This window comes from Tyto alba, unplaced genomic scaffold (assembly GCF_018691265.1).
Source record: "Tyto alba isolate M040663 unplaced genomic scaffold, T.alba_DEE_v4.0 Super-Scaffold_40, whole genome shotgun sequence".
Lineage (NCBI taxonomy): Eukaryota > Metazoa > Chordata > Aves > Strigiformes > Tytonidae > Tyto > Tyto alba.
The window spans coordinates 10,089,876-10,104,690 of record NW_024881316.1 but is presented as its reverse complement, the minus strand read 5'-3'; the positions used below and the strand labels follow the sequence as shown (position 1 = coordinate 10,104,690).

At 43.0% G+C, this 14,815-nt stretch overlaps 1 protein-coding gene across 9 annotated transcripts in view; it reads right to left on the bottom strand.

The window, feature by feature from the left end:
- BACH2 (BTB domain and CNC homolog 2) overlaps positions 1 to 14,815 on the bottom strand; it is a 198,292-nt gene that overhangs the window by 104,556 nt on the left and 78,921 nt on the right. For 8 of the 9 annotated variants that reach the window (XM_032989902.2, XM_042803531.1, XM_042803527.1 and 5 more), the window contains one exon: positions 5,030 to 5,138. The gene's annotated coding sequence lies outside the window, so the exon portion shown is untranslated. The remainder of the gene's footprint in view (positions 1 to 5,029; positions 5,139 to 14,815) is intronic. The other variant, XM_042803529.1, reaches the window with a different exon arrangement.

Here is a 14,815-nt window from a genome sequence, read left to right as displayed (position 1 = left end):
CGTTCAAGATCTGATCAATGGCTGGAGAAGAGCATTACTAATCTTTGGAAAAGAAAAAGAGTGTATGGGGTTCCACACCCTCTTCCCAAAGAAAAATAATTCCTGTAAGGGGTGAAAAAAGTTTAACTACCAACCCACAGGAGATAAAAGGACACATCAAAAGGCATGTGACTTGTCATTTCTGATTCCTTACTCAGAATTAGCATCAGCACCGGGTGAGATTCATATAAAACTCTCATAAATGAGTATTTGCCTCTCAGGGTCTGAGTGGAGGAGCGGAGTGACTGAAGGCCAGCGGTGGTGACAGGCTATCTGGACACCTTCAGCAGATGCAGCAATGCTGTGCCAGCACACACCCTGCCAGGAGGCCATGGTGACAGCCTGCTCCCTCGTACCACCTTCCTAAATTGCTAGGGTCACCTCCAGTAATCCTCTGACCAGACTCAAGCATTCTTTGGTTTCTTTCTTATACACAACTGTATTTAAATGTCAAGAGATCTCCAGATAACTTGGGAGATGACAGAAGCTGCATTTCTGATCCCGTTGGGTTTGCGTGGGTCGTGCGTGTCAAGCAGACAGGAATGACTCAAAGCCATAAGTAGACAGACTGAGAGGAAAAAGGTGAGAGACAGGGAATACTCCAAATGCCTGCTGCTGCACCGGGGCAGCCAAACTCCACGAGAAACAGGCCTGAAAGACTCAGAAAGAAAAAACCCCAACCCTTTCTAGATCTGGAAATAATTTCTTCTACACTTGAACACAGAAATGCAAGCAGTATGGGTGATTATCCCCTGCGAGGGAACGTATCTCTCTTGTTCCAGTCACTGGGGTGGCTCTCTCCGTCGCAACATTCATGTCTTTCAGCAGCATCAGTAGGCTTCACCCTCACGATGGATGGGAGGAGGATGATCTCTTGCTGCACAAATGAGGAAGTCAGTCATGGGGCAGATGAAGGAGGTTGCCCGAGAAGACACAGGAAACCTGTGACTGAGGCAGAGAACTGAACCCAGACCATGAGTTCCAGATGGGTGCCCAGTCCAAGCTGGGTGGCTGACAGATCACCTCTTCTACTGGGGCCTTGAAATTTAACTTTGGTGGGTTTTTTAATGAATGTGTTTTGTTGGGTTTTTTTTGGTGTTTTTTTGTTTCTGTTTTTTTTTTTTTTTTTTTCATTTGTCTAGCCACTACGTTTCATTTCACTCACACTTCTGCTTTGTGGAAGCTTTTTATTCTGCTTCTTTTTTGTTTTGGCTTAAAAAAAACAACACAGCTGAACATTAAATAGAATTTAACCTTCACTATTTGGTCTTCTCCCCTACCAACATCAGCCTCTCTACAGCTCTTACTGCTAAGTGTCTTTTGTTTATGTTCCCTGCACTCATAACTATGGCTTCATCAAAACATCAGTGATATTTAGAAGGAGATGTCTTATTCACAGCTTCAAAGAATTACAGCAATTGCTTATGCAAACAGCAGTGTTGTGAGGCAGCAGAGCAGATCTGGTGGGAAAAACAGAGAAAGGAGATGCACAAAAAAGGTAGGTTCCAAAGTAAACGCTCAGGCAGTGCTATGCATGATGTCAAATGAGCAAGCGGCTAAACAACAGCTACCAGTAAGCCACCACATCAGACTGCCTAGAATGTTTTACTGGCTTGGCTAATGAATCACTGGGCAAATGTGAGCAATTTGCTCGCACCCAGGGTAGTCTTTCTGGTTGGTGAGAACAGTATCTCTTCCATTATCATCATGATCTGTGGTTTAATTGATATTTGAAAACATATTAAGATCTTCCAGTGAAATGCACATAGTAAGTATTTCTAAGACAAAATTCTATGGTATTACACTATTTGCAAGGAGGTGCAACAAGTCAAACAGTTATTTCATGAAATAATTCACACTGGTTGAATCCCTTAAAGAAAGTCTCAAGATCTTGCGTGGGAAAAAATAGCTAATGTCCACCTGTGTACTAACACGGTGAAAAAGACTTCAGATTCTTGTGAAAAAATGCTGCAAAACCTCAAACTTTCAAAAGCGCCCAATATGCTATTTTCAGCTTATCTGGATGCAGCCCAAGCTATCCACAGCGAAGCAAGGTGCATCAAAAGACTGTCATCATTCCATTTCCACCACAGGCCTTCAGAAACTTGTGCCCACTGTGCATCCAAGGCTGTCAAGCCCTAGAAAATAACATAAGACTTCTATGCTTAAAGCAGCTGAGCAGCTGCAAAAATAGCTCTCTGAAAGTATTGAATACTTGGTCCCACTCAGCAGCTGGAAAAACAATTACTGACTAAAAAATTCAGTGTTTGATATTACTTAATAGCTGGGGAAAAACTATTCGTGAATCATAATTAACGTTTATTTAACTGTTTAAAAGCATGCATCTACTGTTTGAGGCTTCATGGAGCGCCAATACGTGGCCTTCTGGCACCATTAAGCAGACTGATCCAGTTAAATTGGAAGGACATGAGGCAGAAAGACACACTGGAATAGTGAATCCTTCAAGGAACTGGTATAACTGAGACTGCCTCAGTAGTGTGCGCCGCGCAACACCAGGTCTGAACCCGCTCTACTAAATGAGTAGCAACTACCTCACAGTAAATTAAACAAGCACACAGCTCCAGCTTCTGATGCCACAGTGATTCAAACACCATGACACAAACTGGATGAAAATCCAGCACTAAAAGCAAAAGTTCCCCCTGAAACAGCCACAAGGCTAACAGGCAACTCTATGGTGGTGCCGGCACGGGGCCGGGTGGCAGTGGGACTTCCTTCTGCCAAGTGCCAAGTGCTGCAGTGCCCTGCGAGAAAGGACCAGAAGCGCTTGTCACCCCTGGGGGAGCCAGGCTCTTGCCTCCCTCGCTGAAAGTGTGGCCAGCAGGACCAGGGAAGTGACCATCGCCCTGCACTCGGCACTGGTGAAGCTGCATCTCGAATACCGTCGTCAGTTTTGGGCCTCTCACCACAAGAAAGACACTGAGGTGCTGAAGCGTGTCCAAGAAACAGCAACAAAGCTGGTGAAGGGTCTAGAACACAAGTTTTATGAGGAGCGGCTGAGGGACCTGGGGATGTTTAGCCTGGAGAACAGGAGGCTGAGGGGAGACCTTACCGCTCTCTACAACTACCTGCAAGGAGGTTGATAGCGAGGTGAGTGTTGGTCTCTTCTCCAAAGTAACAAGTGATAGGATGAGAGGAAACAGCCTCAAATTGTGCCAGGGGAGGTTTAGACTGGATATTGGGAAAAATTTCTGCACTGAAAGGGTTGTCAAGCGTTGGAACAGGCTGCCCAGGGAAGTGGTGGAGTCACCATCCTGGAGGTATTTAAAAGACATGTACCTGTGGCACTTAAGGACAAGGTTTAGTGGTGGACTTGGCAGTGTTGGGTCAACAGTTGGACTAGATGTTCCTAAAGGTCTTTTCCAACCTAAATTAGTCTCTGATTCTGTGAACATAACAGCGGCTTGCATCAGGATGTAACTTACAGAAGCAGACAGGCCATTTACAGGAAGGATGTTGAAAATAAACATTTTGTCTTGTTCTAAATGTCTAATTAGAAAAGTTTTTTAGAACTTAGACTTTTCCGAGTCCTGATTTCCCCCAAAAAATTTCCTCACTTGTTCTCTGTCCATTTGCCATAGCTGAGCTGTCCCATTACTAACAGCAACTGGGTCCTTTTTTCATCTCATTCACATCCACCCACGCAGAATTAAGCTGAGCACCCCACAGGTTTGATAGGTGCAGAGAAAGAATTAAATGCCAGTCAGTGCATGTGGCAGATAACTGCTGGCAGAGCTGAGCCAAGGATTTTTGTCCAGCGCTACCTCACCTGGAGAGTGACCCAGCTGTATCTGCTGACTGCATTGAACAAAGATCCACAAACAAGAAATCTGTTTCATAAGACTGACTCAACTGCTTTGCCACTGGGTTTGAAGGACTCAGTGATGGGATTAGCATATATATATATATATATTTAAATCTAGTTTATGTATGGCAAAGGTAGCTTGTAGGGAGTATTTTGCAAGGTGCTGAGCAGTGTGAGCAGCCTGTATAATATGCTTAACTAAGTGATTTGAACTCTAAGTCACTAACTCTCCCACCCTTGCTCTCTGAAGCGACCATATTACCAGAGGCCGTTTCAAGGGAAATGTACTTCAGTCATAAATACTTCTCGCATCATACTTCTCATAACCTGCAGCAGCAGCAGCAGAAAAATGAAGGCAATATAAAAAGAAATAAAAGTTATAAAATTTCAGGTCACAAACATCCCCAAATGGATTATGCTTTCAAAAGGAACTGTATAAATGGTATGATGATGTTTTCTTGGTGTACATCTCGAAGTTTTCTAGGATGATGCTATTCCTTTTAAGTGCAAACGTGTCCTCAATGCCATACTCAATGCAATTGGCTTGTAACCTGAAATGGGGTCTTTTTCATCAACACGCACTCATCACGGAGACAGATGCAGCTGACCGAAGTCACTGCCCTTCACAGCCTACAGAGGTTCCCTAGCCGTACCCACAGCGTGTCCAAAGAGACAGACCAATGCTCTTTTTGGATTGGTTAGGGCAGCTATTCATGGACTATTTCAAATTGAGTTAGGCAGATCACAGTTTATGAAAATCTCCACAAAGCATTTGCCCCAGCAGGACTATACCAACACAGCTAAAATGCTGGAATGTGAAAACACTGTCGTGGATGAACATTCAAAAACCATGTATGCCACAGAGTGAATGACAAAATACATCAATATGTATTTTTCCAAATTTCTTTCTAGGCTTTTATGTAGCTGCCTGTTCTCAAAAGTGTTCACATACTACGCTGGGGAGTTTTTGAGTGAGTCAGCAAAGAGCCTTTAAAGGGCTTTAGCTCTATGTTTCAGACATGGGAGTGTTCGTGTTCCCACATGCATTGCTAATGTCTACTAGATGTTAAGAGTAAAACTATTAAATTATAAGGAACAATCAAGACATCTAAAAAATGCCCCAAATCTGAGGAAACCATTTGATGCTGCTTTTGCAAAAATACTTACGTACAACACAGTCCTGCAAGTGATTTCCAAGAAAGCCAGTTGCTGCTCTAGACTGTTTATTGGATGGTGTGGCTCAGCTCTTTCATACAAGCAGCACCTACAGTTATATCTAGAAAAGGAAACAAAACCAGTAATTCTTTGTGAGCAAATACGCAAATAAAGTCCTCTTTCTTTTTAAAACCATAACCACGTTAAAACTAGCTTTAATGGGACACGATAAAGTTCTCATGACAAGCTTCATGGGCACTGCTTGCTTACAGGAACAAGCTCCAAGGCGCAGTCAAAGCCGACCTAGGGTGCTGAAGTCGAGAGTGACTGCGCTTGAGAAAAAAGCCCCATGCCGAGCCTATCAAAGCAGCAAACAAATGCGCACAGCTGTTCTTCTCATCTAGTTCTACTTAAAACATTTGCAGGAAATGCAAGATGAAATACTGGTGTCTGCGCCAAAAAATGTAGGTGATTTCAGCAAGACCAGGAATTCCAGGCACCAACTTCTTTTTCCTCTCTTGAGTGGGTGTTCGCTTGTAAGTTGTAGACATGTTAGCAATTCAACGACTGAGTGAATTAATGTTCAACTTAACAGTCATTGTTAGGTTGGGAGGTTATTACTGCCTGTTCTGCTGAAGTGACAGGTTAAAATAGGTTTGTACCTGAAAAGTTGTTTTCAACAATACATATTCCCTGGCTTTTTCTACCAAATAATTTTCTTCCATCATGTCATCTCCTATTATATGAACCATCACTGCCAGCTCCACCGCAGAAGCTGGGCTAGGCAAGTAGAAACAGCAAGGGGACAGGCGAGGAAGAGAGAGCGCTCAGATCCCTGCACTTCTCTTTGGGCTGCCATCTCACTTTTTCTCCCAGGCATCTTAGGCCATTTATGCAAGACTTCTCAACAGAGAAGCATGCTCACATTTGCAGGACATGTTCTGCTTAAAAAGCAGAGAAGTGAAGGCAAAACCCAAGAGTAAAGAGAGGGCTCTACTTCATCTGGCCATGAGCCTGAGAAACCTGTTTGCTATCAGGCACTACTTGGTGCAAGGGATGGAGAATTGTGATTTCCCAACTTTGCAGGTGATTACCATTAATGGAAAAACAAAATTTTCAAGGTTGAGCTCACTGGTATGGAAGAGAAAAAAAATACCACCACATGTCAAGTTTTTGCAGACTCAGATAGATTTTGTACTAGTATATGAGCTTTCATCCTTCCTTCCCTCCCTCACTTTTTTTTTCTTTTAGGGTAGCTCACAAGCTGCTGACAACTCACACTGTACTAAGAGCTGTTCACACCGCACAAAGTGTTTACCACTCACAACTGATGCTAAAAATTAATTTACAGCACCGCTACAGCAAGCTTTGACAAATTGTCATGTGTTGACACAGTCATAAGTTGTTGGTTAAAAAAAGTAACACTTCCCTCTTCTGCCACCTCATGTTTGAGACCAGGGATGGGCACATTATGCAAAGTTTGAGGGTATGTAAGCTTCACAAATGTTTGGGCTTCACAAAACAAGCTCGGTTGTGAAAGTTTTTTCTCTTACAGTTAGGCATGTGTTTATTGCCAAAAAGACTCTAGTAAGAAAAAAAAATAAAAACCCCTTCCCATCTACCAAGATCTGTGTTGTGCAAAACTAGGAGAAAAGGCTGTAAAATAAATAACCTCGCATGATACTTGTTCTAGATAAGATCAGACTAGTGACAAATACTCTGTATCATCTACTCAGAGCTGCAGACATCACCTTCCTATTGTGGAGAGGAAGGGAAAAAAAATGTAGCTGCAAGTGAGAGTTTTAATTGTTCTCAGCTGTCACAGAATGTTATCTTAAGTGAACGCATTTATTTCTCAATTCTTCTGTATAGCTCTATATGGAAAAAAAAAAAAAAAAAAGAAGTGGCATTCATCAGACAAGGTCCAAATTGATTTCCATGTACTCAAGATAGTAAGTGTTAGTCAGCACTGGTCCCCAGGAGTGGCAGCTCTTAATTCTAACTCCTCCTCTTCTTCCTCAGGGCAGGATAAATAATCTCTGTAGTTTACACCCTGGAATGACTAATGGACACAAAGGTGGTCTCAGCTGAAATGAGCAGTGCTTCGGTGGCCATGCTAACTTAAAATGTTAGCTCCACACTAGCCTCAATCAAGGTAAAGAAACAAGGCCAAGGATGGAGAGAACCAAACCAGCAGGAGATAACCAAGACATCCATTTGGTCAAGGTGTCAACTACTTTAAGTTATTTTTGTTTTTCTTGTCTTCTGGAGCTTAAGTCCCCCTGCACTTCTGTAGAGACACCCATGTAAGCTGTCACCCAGCAACCAAACCAAGCCGTCCGGTTGGTTTTGCCTCCAGCATCGCTGATGGACAACTGCCAGTGCAGGAGAGAAGGGGAGGCAGGCTGAACGAGCACTCTCAGCGCCTGCCAAACGTGCTTCATGAGGAGCACTTAAAAGCTACCACTTTATGTTGCATACCAGTGACCTGGACTTACACTGCTCCAATACCTCTCCCTAAGATCCACCATCTCTCAGAGCACACACCATGCAAGAACACAGAGAAAATTCATTCAGGGAATTAATTTGGCAATACAAGAATTAATGTTGGGTTGGTTTTTTTTTTTCCTCCCCCTAACACTTGTACAGAGAAGAGATGCTTGGAGTGGTTCCTCAGTACCAAAGGTTCACTGAACCCTTGTAGAAGCAATCCACTTGCCCCATGCCTGCACTGGTAGAAGAGTCATCCACGTAATTTCTCTACAAAACTCAAGACACATAACATCAAAGAAAAAAGAGAAATTCATATGGACTCTTCACATGCTCAGACCTCATACACCCTGTACAGAATTTCTTCATCATCTGAGATGTTATTCTGACAAATGACACATAATACTCTCTGATAGATTTAATGGAAGCAAAGGACATTTACGTCATTACAGTCAGGGTGGACATTATCTTGTGCTGCTGACTGGAATGATATCATCCATGCTTAATTAGCTTCGATTGCTGTACATTTAGAAAAGCACTCAAGTGGCAACTCCTACCTCTCTCCCCCAAAGTAACAAAAATGTATAAATATTTTCAGTGCATCATTTCAATGCATTATTTCACTGGGTTCAGTCCAAGAGTCAATGAAGTTGAAATAAAGATGATTCAACTATTAAGTCAGAAACCTTGGCTGTGTAACTACCCAGAAAGTAACTCTAATTTTCCTCCACCTTGGAGGAAAACTAATAAAATCTTAAATTTTACTCTAAGTTATCTTAACAGCCCAAATACAATCTCTCCTGTGCATTTTTACTTCTTTGCTGTCTGGAAGGAAACATAAGAAACTTAAACTCCCTAAGTTCTTACGTTGGGATGGAAAAAGCCCAAGACATCTCCACTAACCCAGTGAAGAACACTATTAGGGAAAAAGTGAGACGGGATTTTCTGGTTCTTTTGTTTTGTTTGTTTTTGTTTCCTTTTTCTTTGAGAACAAGGATCTATTTACTTGTGACAAGTTTTTTCCTGATGGATCCAACTTGTAAGAGTGAAGAAATCACCCACAAGCAGAAGGGCCTTTCTTGCCAAGTCCCTTGTGTGAGTTTGTGCCTGCTCTAACCAACGCAGGTGCTGTGCAGGAAGGTTCAACATCGGGGAAGTGCAGAGCGAGGCTCTCCTGTGGCCTCCCTGCACTGCACCTCTCTGCTCTGCCCTTCAGGTTTTCTCATGGGGAGGATGGCAGAGTCTTGGCCCACCCCGCAGCTGCACTCCCTCCTGCTCCTATTTGCAGGGCATTAGAAGAAAGCCTTAAAGGTGACATTTGCCCCAGCAAACCCTCGCCAAGACTTCAAAACCAAAAGGGAATGTATGAAGCTGTCCTGTTCTCTTGATGATGCACACATGACACCAAAGGGGTAAATATATATATTGAATATATACACTGAATATGCACTGGGTAGTCACTGCCTGTATGGGATGCAGACTGTGTGAAACAATCTCCCCTGGCTAGAAATTAAAAAAAAAAAAGGAGGGTTGCAGCCTTCTTATTCCCTGGGGACCACTCTTCCATTCAGTGAGGACAGGATGCTAACCCAAACACTTCAGGGCTGCTGGGTGGGGTTTAAGTGGGCCTCTCTTCTCCTGAGGAAAGTGGCACCAGTGACTAAGTACACTGTGGGCAATTTTCCTGTCTCTGCTCTACGCCCGTCTTCACGTCACTGCAAAGGTCACCACGTCATATCTATTCACTGAGGTCTGCCACCCACCAGCAAACAGGGAAGCAGCTTATCTGGACAGTCTGGCAGCACCTCCTGTGAGCATTTGGGGGTGGGGGGAAACCTTATAGCTTTCCACCTGGGGAGAGCAAGGAGTGGGGGTGCTCCAAAAATGGCTTCAGCTCTTAAACCTTAAGAAGGGACTGAGATGCTCAAATTGCCTTGAACTGAAAGGACCTCAACCTACACCAGCTTTGCACAGCAAGCTTTGCTCAGCAAAGCCCAGGCCCTGAAGAAGCTGCTCCCTTCCTGACTCTTCCTCCCCAGTGCAGGAGAGGGAGCAGTGGGAAACAGGATCTCTGTAAGCGCGAAGCAGTGGGAAAAGGCATCAGATCTTTGTCTGTGCCCCTCTGGAGCACACCTCGTCCTTCCAGTCCTTTCAAGGATAATGAACTTGGTGGCCCTATGAAGAGTTTAATCACTTGAGAGCCAGCATCTGTATTCCCCCTTTGCCTCTCCATCAAAAAGGAATTGCAAGGGGCAGATTGGAAACTGCCTGCCCCACACACACGACTGTACTCATGCACGTGTACATGGGCATCCCTCTCCTTTGCTTTACTATCTAACTGTATACACTAATGTATTTTTCATTACTTCCTTATCACTACATCTATTGTATGGTGTGTAATGATCAATGCCAGCATTACTGATAGCATTAGCACAGAAGCATGCAATTCACTGAAATAGGACTTTCTTCTTCCCCAACTTCTCACAGCCAGTTTTGTTAAATCCATCTGATTTCTTGCCTGACTTGTGTCCACTCAGATCAAACCTTTATCAAAGCTGGAAGCATTTTGTCTCTAACAAATACACTCCCATCCTCCCAAATCAAATCTCTACTTCTGGCTGAGACAATGTCATCCATCTTTTATTGTAGAGCAATGCTTCCAAGCAAATGAACTTAAAAATTCAGTTAAACAGCAATGTGCAGCTAAAGGGCTCTAGAGGTTTGTCTGTCACATGGCAAAAATCACTCCTTGTACAGCATTTGTATAAGTGACCATAGGATTCTCTGGATGTTTTTGAGCCACCTCAGGTCAGAAAGGTAACAAAGAAAATCATGTCAAGTTTTATGATATCTTTAGCAAAAATGTTTAAATTGGACCATGTTGGTTAGTACATTCTGAAATCCTCCTATGTACTCCATGTGGCATTACCTTATGTGTACAGCCTGGTTACAAGTCAGGAGAAAGAACCAACTCAAGAGTTTTTCCGAGATTAGTCTCGCATACAGCACTGCAGCTGGAAACTTTGCTTGACCTTTTGATCCACAGTGATTTCCACGGGAGAAATCACTGCAGGTAAGGCACCAGTCAAAGTAGTTAACTAGTAGTTAACTAGTATGATCCATCTTTTATACCTGCTGATAAAGACACTTAATGAAAAGATGAACATAAGCCCCATGTCCTCTGAGGCAATTCTTCATTATGGGGTGTTCAAGGAGCCACCACCCCCTTTATCAACTCTTTGGTACGTCCCCTAAAATTACAAAAGCATCCCAGTTTCAGGATTTGCTGGGCTGCAGTGAGGATGTGTTCAAAGTGCTGCCTGTTCAACAACATGGACGCCAACTTTGGCAATACAAACGCTGAAGAGGCTCGTGGGTATATGCAAAAATTTCATTCAGCACCAAGCAAAGCAAGACCAGGCCACAAGGATCCGAAATTAATCCAGTTCCTGTCTTCCCAGTGACTTCCCTCACCATTGGAAAGACTTTGGTTTGGATTTTAGTCAAGTTTGGTTTACAGTGCTCAACTTCGGCTGTCAGAAAAAAAACCCCAACACTGCTGGAACGCCTTACTCACTACGCAGCCTTGCAAAAATTATTAGCTATGTTACAAGGCATTTCCCTTTGGGGACCAGAAAGGGTGAAGAAAGGGGATGGAGAGTGACAGTTTGTGGTTTCTAATGCAGCAGCAAGAAAATAAATAAGTAAGAGGAATACAGGATATAATGTGTTTACATTTGTCAAAACAAGTTTCCTGGAGACACGAAGGGTTCATGCTGCTGAGCTGTCACTTCTGCTAGAAACTGCTGCCTCATGCTATCAGGAGGTCAGTCACTGACCTACTTTCTGATAGAACTGAATTAATTTGCTACTTCTGTACACAAACCTTTTTTTTTTTTTTTTTTTTTTTTTAAAGGAATACTCAACAAACCCATGAAAAGCTGCCTTTTATCCAACTTGGAGCTTCAACCGATGCTGTAGAAGGGTATTACACACCCTGGCATGGGGCCCACTGTGCTTGGTCTGCTTATTCTTCTCGAAAAATTTATACAGAATATTTTTAGTGAGTTGATGCTGCAAATAACATCTTTCCTTTTTGAACTCCTACATTACACTAATACCAGCAACAGACAATAACAGAGGCCAGCACTCGAATATATTGTGATTTGTCTAGGAAATAGATACCTACTACAACAGGATTAGCTCCTCAAATAGACAGATGCATGGCCCAATAGAATTATAGGATTAAAACACAAAGTTGTTAATAGAAAACAAGATGGGTAGGTGAAACTTATAAACTAAATACCTGTTGATCCAAACATCCCCTGCACAGAGCCAGCTAACAAACAACTGTGCTCACCAGGAGAGGGTGGTACGGTAGGCGCGCTTAAACTAGAGCATAGAAATTGAAGTGGCAGAAGTAGCAGCAAAAGAGGTGCCATCTACTTGCTCTCTCTGCTTAATGGCTACGTGCACAGAGCTCTAATGTCACTACACAAATTTTATTAAAATAAAACCATGGTTGAGGTTTTCACAGATCTTCCAAATCCTTGGGCCATCAGAATATCAGAAATCAGCTCTTGAAATCATCCTTAGCACTGCCATAATTGAAAGCCTCACTGCTTGGGTGGACTCATCTTTCCAGGTCTCTCATGGGTAGCAGCACTGCTGTTCAGAAAGAGAAAAGCTGTGTACAGATCCATGAAAGCAGGGCCATTCTGCACTAAGGCTCTGGACAAACATGTGGAAAATGAGAACCCACCAACTAACACTTGCATTAGACCTTTTCAGCAACTTGGTCTCATACATCCACCTCACCCTCTAGCTGCAAAGTGGATCTTCTCCAAATGATTGGCTTGCTTAGTACCAAAATATAGTGGGTGAGACTTGCACTTTCCTTTGCATTTCCCCAGAGTCCAATCTAACAACAGTGGAGGTAGTAGTAACTACCGTAATACAAGACAACTACTGGTATCACAACAGATTTATGATCACTCAAGTTCCTGGACTTGATGAGGCTTATGTTGCCAAAGATAACTATGCCAAACCTAGCACTTGCAACTGCAAGTCCATTTTTGTCAACCTTTTTAGCTTTCATCTGTGCATATTTACAAGCCCTGAATCTGAAGTTCAAATAAATCCAATAATTCACTCAAGCCCACCAGGATTTGAAAACATTAGGGAAGTGTCAAGATGTCATCCAGCTTGTTCTGCAGAAAAGAGTGCTTTATAGTTTCAGAAAGGAATAGACAAGGGAGCTATTTAACGAGATGGTGGCATATTGAAACATGGATAGGTAAGTAATTAATAGCTACCTTCTCTAAGTGAAAACTTTTCTGAGTGAAAAATCAGTTTATATGAAAAACTACAAGTCAATTGCTGCCATTTTTGGATGGATAAGAACTGTCACTCACATTAGCATCTCCATCTCCATGAAGGATTTTACTCCTTTAAGCAACTCACAAAGACCTTCACATAAAACAGCATGTGGGAAGCGAGGAACTAACAGAAGGAGACACCAAAGAAATGTTGATGTTCATAACTAGAATTCTAATGAAAAATGTTACCAGGAATCCACGAAAACAGGAAAGAACTTCTGCCACAAGAAACTGAAGCTAAGGCAACAGGTTCATTTTAGTCCCTCAGGAGCAAGAGTAATTACAACATTGTATAGGTGCTGTCTTTAGGATACAGAGTATTGGCCAAATAACCTCTTTATGCTGGTAGCCCAAACCTATTAAAAAGGTCCAATAGTCAACTAGTAGGTCACCTGATTCAGAACCCTCTTAACCCTGACATGTGGATTTCTTTACCAAATTTCTATACAGCTTCAAGTGGAACATATGGCACCTTAAAGTAAACAAAACAGAACAGTGGAAAAATAGTCATGCTCAAAGAAATAGGAAGTATAAACCCATTAATTAAGCATTTAATTCTTTTTATCCCTCATGTCTGTCTTCACAGTTTCAAGTCTCTCTCGGCAATCAACCAATTTTGGGATTCACTGCTGTCATGCCAATCGTGGCAGTACTTCAGCTAAAAAGGCACTGTCAAACATAATGAAGTTTTCCTTCAGCTTGTACCCACACTGGTGCTGCATACAACACACAGGCTGCCTGGTGAGGAAAGGTGGGGGATAGGGCTTTACCAGCTCTAGTTCCCAAGGACTGCACGTAGGTCCTAAGTGGCAAAGGCACAGCTGAATCACACTGATGGTTGAGACTACATGCCATAGAAACACCATCTTGCACCCTCCTATACAATGTATAAATAGTACCCAATGGGCTTTGAAACATATTTGAGACTTTTCAATTGTTTTCTTGTATTTTTTTCCAACTTTCCTCTTTTCTTTTCCAATCTGCACATTCCTCAGACTAAGGCACACTATAAGCATTGAAAATTTTCCCTGCACTTCACTGTTAAAGCTCAACCTCTCCCTTGAATCCATGGAGACTATTCCCTGTCCTTTACCCTGGGACCCTGTGCACAAAGCACAGGGAAGGACAGGGCAGAGGGATTCCCGACTCAGAAGGAGAAAATACGTCTCTCTAATTGGTATTTCTGTTTCTAACAGTTTGTTCTCACACTGGTCCTACTGGAACTGGTGTTGGCAGAGACCAAATAGTAGGCCAGGGCTTATAAGGCTTTGCAATACATAATGACAGTCACGGACACAATGAGCTGTGCATTTGTATCTGCTGACTTGGGCGAAGGAGGCAGTACCGATGTCCCCGACTGGAAACTGCATTTACAGCGCACCTTTGGCTGCCTCACCCGAATTATCTCTGTTTTGCCCACCCCTGGTAAGCTCTGGCCCAGCAGCCGAATGCTCCTGAGCAGCTGGTGGCAGGAGGCATCTGAAACCAGTAAAGTCAGACTGCCCACTCCCTGGGCAGGGGCTGTCACCATGCGTTCACCCAGCACGTAGGGCAGCAGGGCCCCAACCGACTCAGCCTCTGGCCATCACTGCAACATAAATGACATTAACACAAGTGCCAAAGGAGGGCAAATATTCAGTCCTGGAACAATGGCGTGCTTTACAGCAAACGCCTTGTGGCCCAGAGCTTGAAATAGAAATTTATGTGACAAAAACTTCACGATGTAGAAGCCTGTATCCAAAAAAAAAAAAAAAGCAAGCTGCACTGTTTGGCGTCTTAGTTTCCAACCCTTGTGAAGTTCAAACAGCTCAAATACAAATCTGTAATATCGCTCTCTGAGTAAAAGCTATTTTAAACCAATTTTGGCAGCCACTAAGAGTTGTAACCAGGATGCCAGCTGTATGGTTTCTTTCCTCCTTCTCCTGGCTCC